Raw genomic sequence first — 13,037 nt, 5'->3', positions numbered from 1 at the left:
ATTTATTATGTAATAAAATTTCAAAATTTCAGTACATTCCATTACCATCCTATAAAGCGAACCTTAATATTTCGCATGATTCATATTTGGAAAACAGAAGATACATTGTTGAAAATATCAAATATAAAAACTCCAAACGATATTTCTTTTAGCATCGCAGCAATAGAGCATGCGCTTTAGAAAGTCTTTTTCCACCCTAATCCACAAAAAAGCAAATTAAATGTACTCCGACGAAGGTGAAACAGCTGACATTCCTGGACTCAAAGGAAAGAGATCCAACGTTTTGATTTCAGATGGAACTCCAGATGAGTTAACGCGAGCAGCACGTTCCAACTCTGACTGCAATTCAGATAACTGAGACTGCATCTGGCTTACGACGCCTGCACAGCCATATACTGGATCCCTTATCCTCTCATTTGCTTCATACACCATGCTTCTTACTGCATCTTCTCTCTGCTCTTTTGGCAACTCCTGATCATGCAAACACTCTACTTCATTACATTCTACGTCTCAATTTGACCCATCAAATTTATACAAGATGCTGTGTCAACAATTTAGATCAACGATCTAAAATCTAATATTTGATTGTTTCTAATAAACATTTTAGATCATACTGTACAACCTATCACTGTAAAGAGAAGAAGACTGCTAATACACGTGGAAATAATTTCCTGTTAGACACACTTTACGAAACATAATCGAGCTATGCTTCACCATGAACCTAAACAAAAAGATGAAACAAAATGGAATTGAACTGCAGAATGTAGAGAGTTGGGGAAATGAGGAAAAGATTGAATTGCAGACCTGTAGGAGCTTAGTGATGTTGCTTGCTCCATATATTTTATGGACAGCAGCGAATTGGTGAAGGTCATTGGAGGGAAAGTAGGGCGCGAGCACGCAATTCTGTCCACAGCGTCTCCTGAACATCCTGCATGCAGCGCACGGGGAGTAAGAAGGACCTCCTGCAACTCCTGCTCTCTGCATCGACTCCATCTTTGCAAATCTCGACAGAGATAGAGGGTGTGTGGGGGAGAATCTTTGCCTTTTGCTCTACGACGCTCTCCACTCGCCTCCAGCATTATTTAAACTCATTCCGACTCACCCTTTCTTGACATGAAATTGACCTAACAGGTAGAGGAATTGCGAGCTTTATAATCTTTACATGTGGCAGGTTATTATCTCTAATCTTTTACATGTGGCAGATTATTTCTCCTCTTTGGGGTTTGTTTCATTGCAATGCTTATTTTATTAATGAAGACATTGACATTTGTGGCAGGGCTGGGTCTGATTGGCTGCGGGAATATAAAAATGAGAATGGGAGTCCTTATTCTAGAATACTTATTTTCCAATAGAAAATAGAGTTATCTACTTATTCTTATCTTTTTATACCTTATGATTTTTTTATTTTATTTTAATAATTGAACAACAATCATCAGCAACAACACGACTTGATGATTTTTATATTAGTAATTCTTAGGAAAACCTAAACGTAAATATTAGAACTATAGTTGGTTAAGAGAAAAGGAGGACGAAGCCTTTTTCCTTCTGATACGCCACGTCAACTAAACGCTTTCCCAGTCAATTATATAGGTTTTGTCTGATTGAATGGTGTTTATTATTATTATTTATTAAAAAAAAAAAAAAACAATTGCATAATATATTGAAAATAATTTAATCACCGAATTTAATCGGCTGCATAGACGCTGCCAAGATAAAGGGCTTCGTATTTCTTTTCTCTTAACCCAGTGGGGCCGTCTCCTCCCTCGCTCTTCACTAAATGCCTTTTTTGAATGATGCAATTTTTTCATTACAGAGGATTTAAAATAACAGGATGCAAAGCTAGGCATGATGAGAATATCAATAGTGTCGATGGTCAAAGCACGCGCGTTGTTGAAATGCGTGCATTTGCGACATCGCGTTTTCAGTTGCCACGTCAAATCTAGGGGTGGAGAAAATCGAGAGCAGGTTGAGAAGAGTTGAGTTAGTTGTTTGTATGGGCGTGGGTTAAAGATCACGCACTAACCATTGACCTTTAGTGTGGGCCACTCAAAATTTACAACCCCGTTGCTTCCTCTAAGGCACAGATTTGGCCGACATAGGTGTAGAAATTGGCACTAACCATTGACCTTTAGCGTGGGCCACTCAAAATTTACAACCCCGTTGCTTCCTCTAACGCACAGATTTGTCCGACATAGGTGCAGAAATTGTCAGATGAGTTTAATATTTTAAAAAGAATCATACTTATCGAAACTGACTAGAATCTGTAGTTATCTATATAAGTAAAGATTGATCTTTTAAAACAATTATTTCTTTTTATATTTTATATTTTTAGTTGATCAAATTTTTTTATACTATTATATTTATTATTTAATTTTTTCTAATTAAGAATTTATTTTCTAATTTTTAAAATTCTAATAAATTATAAATAACATTATTTTATTTTAAAGATTGAATATATATGATCTTAATTTTTTTATTTTCTTATATAAATTTCATTTCTAATATCCTTTTCAACAATTTTCTAACATTTATATTTATATTTAATTTTTTGAATATATATATATATATATATTTTCCTATTTTAAATAATTTGTATTCAAGAGTTTCTTTTTTAAATTTAGGTATTGGATAATAATTTGCATTGTCTTATTTATTACAAAGTTCTCTATAATATATTGTATTAGTGTTATTATTAATAGTAATAAAGTTAGTATGAAAAATAATTGTATCTAAGGAAAAATATTTAACAATATTCTCTATAACTTAAATAATACCAACTTTTAACTAACAAATCATAATCTTTGTCATATAAATTTTTTTAGTAAATGATAGTAAAAATTATGTTTTTCATCAACTTATAATTATTTATTTTAATTAAAATTAAGAATATTATACATTATTTAGTAAGATTTTTTTTGTTAATGATACTTATAATAATAATAAGTTATAAATAAAATTATTAAATTTGAAAATAATTATTAATAGTTAAAAATTAAAATTATTATTTGATTATTAATATTTAGAGGTCATTTTATAATATAAATAATTGATTATAAGGAGAATCCTAATAATTGTGCTTCCACCAACTCTCATTTTTCAAAAATTTATTATTTTTAATTTATAAAATTAAATAAAAAATATATGTGAATATTAATTCACAACTCAATATTATTTATATAAAAAACATTAGCAAAGGTAAAAACATTAAATAACATAAATTGATTAAAATTTTAAAATAAAACTAACATAAAATAAAAACTAATATCGACCTTGACAAAATAAGAAAATTCACTCTCTACTTGAATAATAAATCGGTAGAGAAAAAATTCTAACTTAAACGTTTTCCCATACCTCAAGTTCTAAGTTTTTATGATACAAAGGGACTTAAAAATCTTAAAATTACGTCAGTTTCTCTGATTGATTTTATGGTCCTCGAAATTGATGAAATGAAAATGGAAGAAATAGAAATAAGCATAAATTTTGGAGGGCCCCACTAAGTGTCAATGCTTAGTGTGTGATCTTTATGGCTGGTCATTTGTATGAGGGTATACTTTTTAGAAATGCGGGAAGTGAGCATTGTCAGGCCAAGTGTTGATGAGTTGGGTTCCATGTGAACTATGGGAAAGCAATGTCATTGCATATACTCGATAACATTCCACCCCCACCCACTAGATTGTGTTCGACGTGGCTATCCTCTCACAAAAATAATCTGTTGACTAATTTTTAAAAGATTGAAAACATCATGGATTGTTTTGAAAATTTCAGCATTTGATCTTTATGATCTACATAATTTGTACTTGAAAACAATAAAGAATTCGGAAAAAAATCAAGTTATGTTTTCTTGAATCTTGAAAAAAAAAAGTTTTGACTTTGTTTTGGCTTTGGTACTTTTTTGTGGAAGATTAGCCTGTATCGATTGTGTTGTTCCCTTTTAAAGCATCCTCACTTACCTCCTTTTTTCTTTTAAAAACTTGATTTTACAAGAGAAAAAGAGATTCTTGATAACCCACTTCCATGGCATCAACAAGAAAATAACACTTTTGGACCTTCCAATGTGTTTAAATATACATTTGTGTTACATAACTTTTCAATCAATTACCACTCTTCCAACAATGGAACATTTTCAATCTTGTTTAATATTCAAAAATTTCACTTTAAAATTGATTATTGTGGAAGAAAAGTCAAGATCTCGTGGCAAAGAAACATGTCGGGTCACAAATAACAATAAGAAAACATGAATGATGTTCATAAATTTCATTATTATTATAAATTTAACATGTACAATATCACGGGGTTAGATTTAGCTCACGTCCAGGATGAGCCTTCTCCCTTAAAATCTCCAACCACACGTGACATTGGTGATCACTAATTCTGACTCCCCTTCTGGTCTAACTATTTTTGTTCACCCAAACTACGCCTTACTCCCAAACTTCATCAAGTTTCCACACACTCGACTCCCTAAACATACACTTCTGCAAAATAGAAGCGCATGTCGAACCACCTTGGTTTTACTTTCTTTGTTGCACCACACACACATCCTTGAGCTCTAAGCTCTACTCCTATTCAACCCAAGTTGAACCCATTACTTAGCCCTACCCTATCTTCAACTCAATGTCTCCCGTAAGGCAGCCTTACTCCAACACCAGCCATATGTGACCTCAACTCCCCGAGTCTCTTGACCAACCTTGATCACCATTGTGCCACTCCTTGAATGCCCAGAACTACCACAGGTCCCCTTGTTCAACTACACCTTCTACCCAAGCCAAGCACTGCACCACTGCACCAAGAATCATCACAACTCCCTTACTAAACACCACATCCACCCCAAGTGACTTAGGCCACTAAGTCCTCCCTTGCTCATTGTGCATACTACCAAAGCATACTCGACACTAACCTAGCACCTTGGAACATCCCTTGAGTCCTCAAGTCCAACCTTACATGCTACCCTAGCATGCCCATGTCTCCATGGCACCTCATCTCATGTTGGTCTCCCCTAGCTTACCATGAACCTTGAGGTCCAACCCTATTCCCCACAGAACTATTGACTGCCTTAGCCAAACACTGAATCCAAATACTGAGCTCTAACTGCCTCGACACCATATCTATGTCTACATGCCCTTGTTGGTGAACACCCTGTTACTCATGCATCCACTACACTCGAACTAATCCTTCATGCATACACACAATCTTACTCATCTTGGATTCCTTTGCAATGTAGACCTACTTGAGCACCATGCCCTTGTTCCATGATTCATCCAATCCCTTTGTCGCCATACTTCCTTCCAGCTCGGCTATGCCAACACAACTTCACCTATGAATCACTTCACCCATTTCAATCATGCACCACAAGCCATCTATTCTAGCCATCCATCATGACCCACCTCTTCAAGTCATGCCCTACAATTGCCTCTTTGGTTACTTGACACAGATCTACCTCATGGCTCGGCTCACCTCAAGCACTCCCCTAGAACACTATATCCTAGTTGCCATCTTGGACCACCACAACCCTTGAGATATCTTACCCCAATGTAAATCTAACCAACCAAGAAACTTGGATATCCACCACCCCTTTGGCACACATCTCCATGGTAATTATTTGATTGCACTAAAAACACATTTAAATGTGCAAACATAGCGCTTCCTTGGAGAGGGCCACGATGGAAATTACGTGGATATGAGATTATTTAAATCTCCAGTTCAAAGTTTGGGATCAAAACATGGTATTCAAGATCATTAGTGTCCATCCAATTTGAATGTTGTAAGTTTGTATGATTGGGATTTTGAAGGAGATCATGGAAGTACAATCTGTTCTCAGTGCTCAAATAATTATTGGGATTCTTATGCATCAAACTACGATGAGAATCATTGGTATCTCATATTGGGAACCCACGCATTAAGAAATTCCTTTGAATTAGCTCAGGATGGAAATATGCCTCACATCCCAGGCACGTGCTTTGCTACACACCAACACACGGTGATCAACAATAGAACATTCGGACATACCAATTTTTCCCACTTCTCTGCCAATATTTTCAGCATACGATGCTCCATGCGCTGGTTCATATAAAGGGATATACCAATTTACACAGCCCGTGTATAATAAAAACCAAAGAAAATGAATTTAGCTTTATCAAAAGGTGAAGAAAGAGCCTTGGATAGCTCGAGGGAGTTTTTTGGGAGTATTTCTGCATAAATTGAGTCTTCAGCCATCTAATATGCTCTAACTTATCAACTAGATGGTGATTATTCTCTGCAGAATTTTGATTGTCGGAAGTATACATTCAATTTAAATCAAGAAAATCCAAATGAATCATGAAGATACAAACGAATTGGTTGGTATGCATAAATTAGATGGCAATACAGAATCAAGAGTGCTTTTGTCACTGAATTGTATTTAATCTGCAGGATGGTTTTGTTACCACGGGATGATCTCATGGAATAATTTTGGAATTGGAAAATTTTGAAATCGGATAATAGTGATCGTCTAGATTCTCCATTATGTATTGTAGGATAGAGGAGAAAAAAATTAATGGGATAGGCTAAGAAAAGTACTAAAGACAAAACAAAGTCAAACATTTTTCTAAATTTTTTGTTGTTTTCGACTACAAGTTATGCATAACATGAAGATCAAACACTGAAATTTTCAAAAATATTCGTGATGTTTTCGATCTTTGAAAATTGGTCAATTGTACATTTTTGTGGGAGGATAGCCACATCCCAAAAAAATAGATCATGTTGATGGAGAAGTATGGATTAAATTCATAAAAGGTTGTCTTCTTGATTATCAATTAAATGATGAATTTTTAAAATTTGCAAGAGAAGATATTCCTTTGCTAGACTTTATCAAGTCTGATAAAATGTTGACAAGACTAATTCAGAGTGTGCTGGATAAAAGTCTCACAACCTTGACAATGTCTCAAGGCCTCATTCTTCTCTAAGATTCAAAATAAGAAGTATAGACGAGCAAAAGCACCTGCAATTTCTATTATTGCCACCAACCTTTTATATAATGGGTAAGTTGGATCATATGATAAAGTTGTGATTTCCAAATTAGCCCAGCTTAAACTATAAAGATCCAAAGGGAAAAAGGCCTAATCAATATAGTTCTTGACATCCAAATTAATTGGTCCACAAACTCTAACTGGGGCATCAATAAGAGAGTGTAATATGTCTACAACATAATCTACCTCAAGAGCCTCCTACAAATAATGTCGCCCTCAACTAGAATAGAGGAAAGGATGGGAGGGAAGGTCATATAATTGTAAATGAATGATGCACAACATTGCCTTCCAAGCACTTGCTCGAGTCTATATACTTGTTGACTTGTAAATGTTGCTACATATACCACCCACCCAGTTGGAATAAGGACCTAATCAGTTAGGATTAAACTTCCATTTTCCACCTAGTAAGGCATTTACATTCCTTTGATTGTCATAAAGAACTAAATCATCAACCAAAAAAGAACATTTAATCACTTTACCATTATACATTTTATCGACAATTTTGTGACAAGCCATGATATAATCTAAAGAATTAATCCATTGTTGTAATGTTCTCGATGACACCTAAGAGTAAGTACCTAATGGAAACCACCCAAGGGAAAAGTGTCTAAGGGAAACCACCCGAGGGAAGCCACCCAAGGGAAACTACCTAAGCAAAATAACCTAAGGGAAAGTACCCAAGGGAGATCACCCGATAGAAAGTGTCCAAGGGAAACCACCACATTAGAGGCAGTCGAGGCCGTGTCAGAGGGAGTCGAGGCCACACTAGAGGGAGTCGAGGTCACATTAGAGGGAGCTAGATGTCGTGTTAGAGAGAGCCTAAGGTTGTGCAAGAGGAATTTGAAGGCTACAGAAAGGAAGGCAAAGGCCATAGGGAAGGAAGATATTAATGTGAGATTCAACTAATTGAAGATAACTATGAATCCCTTAATGTTAGATATTCACCAGATACCAAAAGAAAGACACATATAGAGATGTAGAAATTGTAGATGCATCTCAATATTATATTGTAGACAAAGATGACACTCAGACTTGCCAGATCCAAACAAGTAGTATAGATGATAGAATAGGGTGGGGTTGAATCCCACTAAAACTGTAATAGTAAATAGGGAAGATCTCTCACCTTCGAAATGGAAAATAAATCAGAACTTCAACAAGAATCCACATACAATACAATAATGCAAATTGCATGCCTAAAACAACCTACAAGATGATCTTCTAAAGTGCTTTGGGGAAGCTTCCTGAAGGATTATAAAAATGTAGATAGGTTGACAAGTTACAACAAAAAATAAAATAAAGAGCGGGCACAAGAGATAAAAGTATTGATTGTCAACACATAACCTAACATTAATATTTAATAATATTGTGGACATCACAGTCCTCCTCACCTTAAAATTGCTTTCCCTTAAGCAATTGTAAACTTGGATTCTCTAGAATTCACTCGCCTTCCTAGGTGGCATCCTCAATCGAAAGATCCTTCCATTGCACAAGAAACTCCTTAATGGTGTGAGACCTGAGCCTCTTGTCTCGGACATCTATGATCTCAACTGGCTCTAGAATTAATTTACCCTCTTTTTTAATGAAAGGTAATTCCTTCTATAACATGGTGCACTATCCAATAACCTTCTTTAGACATGATAAGTGAGAAACATTGCAGATTCGACTACCTTCAGGGACCTTCAATTTATAGGCAACTTCTCCTACCCTTCGAACCACTAAGTATAGTCCGCAGAAGTGGAGTTTTAGTTTCTCCTTACCAAACAACTTCAGGGAGGATTATCTATATGGTTGAAGCCAAAGGTATATTGGATCACCAACCTCAAAACTTCTCTCAACCTGATGTTGGTCCACATACATCTTCTATTGGTTTTGAACCCTTTGTAGATTTTTCCTAAGATATCTCATGATATCTAAAGTCTCCTATAGCCAATCTTTAGCCCTTGGTGTGCAACTGTCACCCAATTCCAAATCCATGAATGAAGAAGGTTCATAACCATACAATGCTTTGAAGGGTGCCTTGCTTGTCGACATGTGATACCTAGTGTTACATAACAATGCTCACCGAATTGTAACCAACACACCTATGCCTTCTATTGTGTTGAAACATAGTTTTTCATATAGCACTCCAACCATTTGTTCACGATCTACATCTATTCATCTGACTATGGATAGTAGCTCGTACTTGGTGACAACTTAGTTTCCACTAGACTAAATAACTCCATCCAAAAAGTGCTACAAGAATGACTACCTTTGTCACTTACTATATTCCATGGGAGACCATGTAAACAAAACCTCACAAAAGAACAACTCCACCACTTGAGATGCTTGGTATCTGGTGGAAATAGAAAATAAACGGGCATACTTGGTCAAACAATCAACCATGACAAAAATGCAATCCTTCCCTTAAAATTTGGGTAGCCCAATGATGAAATCCATTGAAATACTTTCCACTTTTGATTAGGGATCGAAAATGGTTGGAGAAGTCTTGTTGGTAGGGTGTTCTTAGGTTAGTTTTGCTGGAAGGTAGAGTATTCCCATACATACTACAAGACGTCATTCTTGAGGGTCTTCCATGCAAACTGTTCTCAAATTTTCCTGTAGGTTTTTAGGTATCTAGGGTGTCTAGCCAAGGGTGAATCTTGCATCTCGTTCAAAATTTTGTCCTTCATTTTGGACTCAAGAACTAGATAGATCTTGCCCTTGTAGTAGATGATATCATCTACCACCTTATACCTATCATCTTGTACTTGAACATCCATCAACTGGCAAGAAAATGTGTTCTTGGAGCACTCAACCAATAGGTCTTCCTTCTAGCCTCCTGAAATTTGAGACAAAGAGAGTATTGCAGGCCTCCTTGACAAAGCATCGACCACTACATTATTTTTTCCCTTCACGTACTCAATATCAAAGTCAAATTCTTGGATTTTTCTTCATTGTAAGGAAATTTTAAATGGGAGGTCGTGCCACAAAATCATTATATATAAAGTTAGCATTCTTAAAATTTAGACCAAATTCAATATTTTTAACAATTGACTTTTTATGTGAAGGTAATCCATGAAGGTAACCTTTAATCAAAGGTTTAAGTAAGAGTGATTGGTATCTACATTGCTATTGTGTTGTTCAAATATGATCACATTGGATACTTATACATTTGATCATATAGTACATATTGTAACAATATTTTTAAAATGGTATAACAATTATGATTTACTTATCATCATTGTTTCAATTATTACTAAAGGCATGTGAACTTAAATCAAATATTATTTCATTCTCTTTTAAATGATAGAACAATTATGATTTATTTAGTATCATTGTTTCAATTATTACTATAAGTGTGGGAACTTAAATCAAACATAAAGACAAGGAAAATAAAACAATAGGAATCTGTCAAAATGTCATCACAACTATCACCTTCCAATTCAACTCATAAAGAATTTTCATAGTAAGAGAAAATGAATGATAAAAAGACAATCTATGTCTTGATAAGGAATATTGGTGGGCTTACAATCACTAACATGCATATGTTCATTGCACTAATATATTTATTTAAACACCAAAACACAATAATATGTGATAAATGTGTATCAAAGTGACAACTTACATCCTTGTTATTCCTTGCATGTGTTCATTGCATTAATATATTTATTTAAATACCAAAACACAATAATAAGCGATAAATATGTATCAAGGTAGTTTTAAATGATTAGTGAAAAGCGGTAGGAGTTGACAAATTATATTTGAAGTTAATCCAAAGTGTTATGGGACTATCAAAGTAGAAAAATATCTTGGTATTTAGAAGAAAGTTGTGTAGAAATGTAAGTTGATAATGAAGTGAGTATATGAAAATATGATAAAAAATCTTTTCGTCTATTAGTGAAGTTGAAAGTTTCTTAGTAAGCCCATAAGGATAAGTCTTGCTAAGTACGATGTTATATCATTTAAAAAAGATGAGACCAAGATTGCTTCAAGCTAATTTTGTAGCTTAATTTTGTGAAACAAACATAAATGAAAATAATACATTCCATTGAAATGAACCTAAAAGAAAATTACCCTTTCAATTATTAATAACTAAAACCCTTTCAATTATTAATAGCTAACTCTAATATGTATTTGTATACTATTTTATTTGTTTAAATCTTTACAATGGAACAAATTATCTATTAATCATGTATAAAAAAGGCCTTGCTTTCTAGAGACATTTACTAATTTAGAATAATTACATGAAGTGCAAATCATGTACACATGAGATTGACATGACAAAAACTCTTAGCGAAGTCATAACGTAATCTTCCCAGAGTTTCACGTCAGCCACCATGAAGTTTGCAAGCTTGTAAATACATATGATTCCATGTCAGATGATTATTGCCTAAACCAAATGAATCTACATATATATGCATTGTATATATGTTGACAACTATTAATCGGGGATAACAGTTAAACCATTAAGCTCATAATGTGCAACTGCACATCCATATCTTCTCAAACCCAACTCATGCAATTAGCAAAAATCAATATTTTTCATTGGCATTATGAAGGAATTCAGAGAAGCCATCAAAGTAGGGGAAATCATTGAGCAAAATTCTGGGGTTTTTTCTACCATTGGAATTCTCTACACATTGGAAAATTAATGGTGTCCGTAAATTCTAATGGTGAAGAATACACTGTAGCCTTCTACAAAATACTTTCTTGAAATTACAAAAACAACCTTATTTGTTGGAGATTTGATTGCAGTTTGAGATATATTCAATCATGCTTTCTTATGGTTACATGTGTTTTTTCAATCATGCTTTCTTACGGTTACATGCATATCATATGCTTTTTCTTATGGGTAATTAATTTTTTTCTCTCTGTTCTTTTAATGCTTGTGTTTGATATGCATGTAACCAAGAGCATATCCTTGGGAACATTTTCATTTATATTTTGTAATTATTAATTATATAATTATCTACTTTTGAATCTAATATTATTATAAAAGTGAGAAATTTTGTTTTGTTCAATAAATACAATATGATTTTAAAGTAATGGATAATAATGTAGGTGAGGAAAAAAAAAATGTAGACGATAAAAGAGATCAAGTTTTGAATTGTTAGTTTCATATAAAATGATAGTTAGATGAATAAGGAGAAGTAGGGGGATAGTGAGTACAATAAATAATAGTAAGATAGAAGGAAGATGTAGATATGAAAAGATTGATAGAGATATAAATAGGGAAGACAAAAGGGAGAGTGTAGATAAATGGATTAGAATCAAATACCAAAGTTGGGAGGACAAGAGTGGATGGGGAGATGCAGAGATAAAACAATAATGATTATGAGGTGATAGATAGATGGATAAAAGGAAATAAAGTATAGTTTTAAAGTGACTAAAGGTAAAGAGATGGGGAAAGTAGAAATAAACAAGAAGAAATGTATCTATATGCGTATGTAAAGGAAATATATAAAGGAAGGGATAAAGATGTGTATAGAGAAATTATGATATAGAAAGACATTCTTTGATCTATAAATTTCACTATCCACATAACCCTTGCACTCCTCAAAGATGCAAGTGCTAGTTATTTTTTTCCAAAATATATCATAAAGACCATTCATAAATTGAAAGGTGATGACATACAAACATCTATAAACCAATATATTTCAGATGATTCATATTTTATAAGGAGAATATACATTGTTGAAAATGTCGAATATAAAATCTGTGAAAGTGATACATGATCCTTCTAGCATCACAGCAATAAAGTATGCGTTGCTAACTTTTTCATATCTAGAGTCTTTTTCCAAGTTCTTCTTAATGAAACCCTAATCCAAATAAAAGCAAATTAAATGTCCGACGAAGGCGAAAGAGCTTAGATTCTTGGACTCAAAGGAAAGAGATCCAACGTTTTGATTTCAGACGGAACTCCCGATGAATTAACGCGAGCAGCACGTTCTAACTCTGACTGCAATTCAGATAACTGAGACTGCATCTGGCTTATGACGCCTGCACAGCCATATACTGGATTCCTTCTCCTCTCAATTGCTTCATACACCATGCTTC

The 13,037-nt window shown here is 34.1% G+C and overlaps 1 pseudogene; it reads right to left on the bottom strand.

Moving 5' to 3' along the window:
* Window positions 1–216: 216 nt before the first annotated feature.
* LOC149551818 (LOB domain-containing protein 12 pseudogene) lies at window positions 217–993 on the bottom strand (annotated as a pseudogene).
* Between the last annotated feature and the right edge of the window lie 12,044 nt (window positions 994–13,037).

This window comes from Cupressus sempervirens, chromosome 6 (assembly GCF_028749045.1).
Source record: "Cupressus sempervirens isolate cs-2001-9-10 chromosome 6, ASM2874904v1, whole genome shotgun sequence".
In the NCBI taxonomy this organism is placed as follows: Eukaryota; Viridiplantae; Streptophyta; class Pinopsida; order Cupressales; family Cupressaceae; genus Cupressus; species Cupressus sempervirens.
Note: the sequence above shows the minus strand (reverse complement) of the source record. Positions and strands in the feature narration are given on the sequence as shown.